Raw genomic sequence first — 5,434 nt, 5'->3', positions numbered from 1 at the left:
AAAAAAAAAAAAAAAAAAAAAAAATAGGGTAAATACTTAACCTAATTTTTTTGAAAACTTAAATTTGTGTGTAAAAATTTACTTGAAAAAATTAATATGTAAAAATAACTATCTTAACATGCTACACCAGCCTACAGATTTTATTTTACTGTGAATTTTTTTTTCATTTTTACCAATAGTAAAAAAGTAGAAAAGCAAGTATGACATTATTGAAGGTAATTTATTTGGGGATCCATGTTTCCTGATAGACAATCATGACCTTTTCTCCTTGTCTTTTTATATATAAGTAAGTAGACACTCACTTCTTTAAGGATTAAGAAGTTTTCCAGAATGTAGATACCTTGTCCACTGATCTGAATCAAAATAAGTAACTAAAAGGTAAAAAATAAGTAATTTGGCAGCATTCTAAATAGGAGCAAAAGTATAAATAAGAGGAGTCATAATATATTTCCTTTTTATTCTAGGACATAGAAGTTCTGTATAAATTTCAGTATTAGTCTATGGGTTAGTAGTTAACAATATCAATTGCAGAATAAACTTTTATTACATTCAGCAAACATTGATAATTCTAAAAGTGAAGATAGATATTAAAAGTTTAGTACAAAGAGTATTAGTATCGATGAGTAACTTAAATATAACATCCTCTATTTTAGCAAGTTATACATATGGTATTAATTGTTATGTATGTTTTCTAGGAAGAAAGAAAATAGGCATATCCAATTGGAAATTCTATAACACAGAACTTAATTCTGAAATAAGGGGAAATGACATTATAAGAATTCAAGTCATTTTGACTGAGAGAGGTAAAATAGAGGAAATTTCTAAGTAAGAGAGAGCAGTTAAAATTATCCTTAGAGAACTGTAGCTTACATGACTGGCACTTAAAAGAGAGATAATAATTTGTGTAGACACTGAGTTTGGCAGAGCTATGGGGATAATATATCTTTTCAATCTCAAATGTTATTTAATTTTGGATGCTAAGTCTTTCCTGTAATATTAACTCTTCATACCATTTTTCCTCAATGACCTTGACCACCATGTGGGAAATAATAAACCTCATCTTCCTATCATCTTATGTCTTGAAGGGTTTGGTCATTTATCTTGGAGGGATGTCAGTGCAAAATGTCCTCATCGTTATTTGAAAGCTGAATCACAAAAACCACTAATGCTACATTAGGCAGATGTGAAACTAACTGAAGCCATGAATTATTTTAGGTAGCAGAAAATTTTAGAACACAGTAAGCCTAGTTTCTGTTTCCATCCAGGTATATTTTGTGAGAACAAATGCGTAGAGAGGTCTATGAGACAAAGGCAAGTTAATCTGAAACTTAGTGCTGATTTCCTTACATTTAAGAATTTGCTTTTACAATTGCATGCAGAGGTTAGCTCACTATTTCGTCATGTTAAAAACACCATATGGCACGTCACTAATTACTAATTCATTAGTTTTTGATTACCAAATTTCTCACTTCATAGCCTTTAGGTAGTGTAGTTTTTGCAATAGCTTTTGGAAGTCCTTGTTTCCTCCAGTATGTATTGCTGACTGCCTTATTTTGAAACAGAAACATGTAAGTGTTTGGTATTTCAGCCCTTTTTCTTTATAACCATTGCACCTTGTACCTTACCTCTCTGTGACAGGAGTCAGTCTTACTTCCATAGCATGATTCAGGAAGAGGCATTTTGAACCTTCCTAGAGGGTAAGAAGTCCTTTGTTTCTTACAGTTCCAAGTGAAAACGGACCACCTCTGAACCTCCTTACACTTCGGACCTGAAAGGAGATCAGGAGAATTCCTGGGTAACCATCTGCCATCTTCTCTTTCCTCTTTATAGACGCATCAACAGAACCTGCCACAAAAGTCATTGTGAGTGGCATTGGAAAAGGCAGATTTACAGGAAAGCTAGAGAAACTTAAACTTCAAGGCCTCTCTTTTGCAAGCATCACTTCTAAGGCCTGGGTGTGTGTAGGGGGCTATAAATGTGTTCACATTGACATATTATTTTTGAAAATTTGCAATAGTAACATTGCAAATTTTGAAAATTTGCAATTGTAGGATTATTTTTCTCATTCTTTAAAATTGCCTCTCAGATTGAATAGGCTTTAAGTTCAGCAAAACTTTTATCTGCTTCTGGCAATTTTTGAGTACTTATGAGCACAGGAAGAATGAATCAATAATAATGCTAATAATAATAAAATGTTTGAACTAGGTGGAGCTTTATACTTTAATTACTTCAACTCCTTCCTACTAAAGATGAAAGAATTAAGGTTTCATCTTAGTGATGAAGTTCAGTGACATGCCTGAAGTCACAGAGCTTGTCAGCTACAGAATTAGTACTATAATTACAGTAGTTTAAATCACAACTGGTGTTCTTTAGAATATACTACTCTACTCCTCAAGAAAGAGTAGTCCAAATACAAATAATGGAGTATCATGTTGTGTTGATTTAGTAATAGAACAAATGCTTTAGAGTTTGGTGTACGAAGATTTAATTCCAGTACTGACACTAGCTAATGAGAAAAATGTTCATACTTACACTTAAAAAATGTTGTGTGGCAATGATATCTGTTTCACAAAATTGTTCTAAGGCTGTATATTGGAATTTGCTAAGAAAATGAAAATTATCCAACTGGAATACTAGGCTGGCAAATTGCCCAATTGGCAACTGGCCATTCCCAGTTGAACATAAACAATGCTCATAGATATAAGCCATAAGCAAGGTTATCTTCCAAACCATATAAATATATTCCTCACTTCTGATCAACAAATGGTAACTCTAACCCAATTTGATCCACTCACCAACTATAGAGAAATCTTTACAAAATTAACTTATTTGAGTTACCCCCAGTTTTTTGACATCTTATTCATATTTTTCCCTTAAGCCCTACTTTTTTTCATTCAACATATCAAAATTCTATTTAAAATTTCCTCCTATACCCTCTTATAGGGACACCCAAGGACCTGGAATATGTCCCTTGCTCAAAACAGTTAAATACATTGACTTTATTCACTTATTTATTTTTGTTGCCTTTAGGTATACTTCTGGTTGTCTTTGAGCAGTAGGCTTGTACAGTCCTTAGAAAAAAATCACTCCAAAAAATTACTCCCAGCATGTAGAAATGATAAATACTCAAGTTGATAAACACTCTAAATACCTTGGCTTGATCATTACACATTCTATGCATGTAACAAAGTATCACATGTGCTCCCACGAATATGTACACATATGTACCAACAAAAAATTAATTATTTATTTTTTGCTTTTCTGGTCAACCTCTGCTTTCTTCTTACGTTTTTTCAATGCTTCACTCATAATTTAAGAGTTTGGATTAGTCTGGATGACTTTCTGCTTTCTTATGATCTTGTTTCTGCCCTAGTCAGGGTCTTCCTGTTTGTTTTCTTATCCACTATCCTTATGGTGTTCTTGATTAGTACCTCATATATTTCACTTAAAAATTTTTTGAGAGTCCTTTCCTTAAATAAGATTTTTTGTTCACAGATACTCTGTCTGTGAAAATTTTATTTGTCATATACTCATTACATTCCTTACTTTTCTCTGAGAAAATAATAATCACAAATTATATTTCTGAATATCTCATATTGAATTTCGAGCAATCTGAAATTATAATTGCCACTCTTTGTCTTAACAAAATGAATCCACTAAAATGAAGAACCAATTTAAAATATCTATTTCAGTGAATTTCATGACATATTATATTCTAGAAAGAGCTCACAGTAGTGAAATGAGAACTAATATGATGTGTATTAGATAATGTTATTTTCTTTTAAACTTTGAGTTGCCAAAAGCCAAATGTGACATTTGTAACAGGTGTAAAATTTCATTTTTCATTTCTGTAGGTACTGAGTGTCAGCTCCTCCACCTTCAACACTTCCTCTCATTCTGGTAAAAAAGGAAAAAATAAAAATGTGTCAAACTAGATAAATCATAAAATTGTTTCTAGTTACTTTTAAAATATATATTGCTACATTGTAAGACATTTTACATTTATTTGTGTAATTATCTATATACCTATATAAAATATAAACTGAACAACATGATTCTGAAAATTGCTTTTCCAAGTTTCATAATTACTCTTTTCAAGTTATCCAACCACAATTGATAGCATTGACTATTATTATAGCATTTTCTGTTTATACAAAGAATTTTTAAGTGGTTTTGGGTTCGGGTTTGAATTTTAGGTTTCGTTAGACTTCTAACGTTCCTGTGGTTTCAGTTAATATAATTATCCAGCTTCACTATTTAAGAAACACAGAATAACTCAAAATTACCATGGTTAAATGCTCTAATTGAGTGCATGGCCATTTTAAATGCTGGGCATTACTTAGGATAAGTTCAAATTAGTACTCGTCATTCAAGCAGGAAATCTTGAATCTGAATATGGAAAGGACCCTAAGATTCAGGAGATCTCTACACTAATGTTAGTAGAATAAGATAAATTTAGAGGCACCTGTCAGTTTATTAGCTTATAGAAGGCAGATGCTTTTCTAGCTCATTTACTTTTGGATTCCATGTTTTGACCAGCGCATGTTACATAGTAAATGTAGCATGTTTAATTAAATGAAGAAAGAAAATTAAGGAGAACAAATACATTTTAACATAAATTTAATTCATAGCATACTTTTCATCTACATAGAGGAATGGCACATTAACGCAATCCCTACAAAGACTAACTAGAGAGAACAATTTAATAAAAGACAAATAAAATTTATATAATCTTACAATCACTTTATAGTTTTAAAGCTAAATTTTTGTTTTATAAAAGCACAATATATTATAAACTTTTTTCCTGAATTACATTTTAAAATATTTTTTGCACTTAAATACTATCAGCACCTGTGTAACTTATTTTATTAAACAAATATGCAATTCAGTAGTGCTATAAAATTTATAGGAGGCCGGGTACGGTGGTTCACACCTTTAATCCCAGCACTTTGGGAGGCCGAGGAGGGCAAATCACCTGAAGTCAGGAGTTTAAGACTAGCTGGGCCAACATGGTGAAACCCCATCTCTACTAAAAATACAAAAATTAGCTGGGTATAGTGGTGTGTACCTGCATTCCCAGCTTCTCTGGAGGCTGAGGCAGGAGGATCACTTGAATCCAGGAGGCGGAGGTTGCAGTGAGCCGAGATCTGGACACTGCACTCCAGCCTGGGCAACAGAGCCAGATTGCATCTAAATAATATATACACACACACACACACACACACACATATTTTTTCATGTATATATACACATACATATATATGTGTTTAATATATTTTTGTATATTAAATATATATATTTATTTTATAAATATTTTATATATTTTATATATAAAATATATATAAGTGATATATATAAAAGAAAACTCATTATGCCAAACTAAGAATGCGTTTAAAAGATGGTTTGGGTTCTGCAAAAAAAAAAAAAAAAAAAA

The sequence above is a fragment of the Rhinopithecus bieti genome, unplaced genomic scaffold (assembly GCF_001698545.2).
Source record: "Rhinopithecus bieti isolate Rb0 unplaced genomic scaffold, ASM169854v2 scaffold_1930, whole genome shotgun sequence".
Classification (NCBI taxonomy): domain Eukaryota; kingdom Metazoa; phylum Chordata; class Mammalia; order Primates; family Cercopithecidae; genus Rhinopithecus; species Rhinopithecus bieti.
This window is presented reverse-complemented; position numbering follows the sequence as displayed.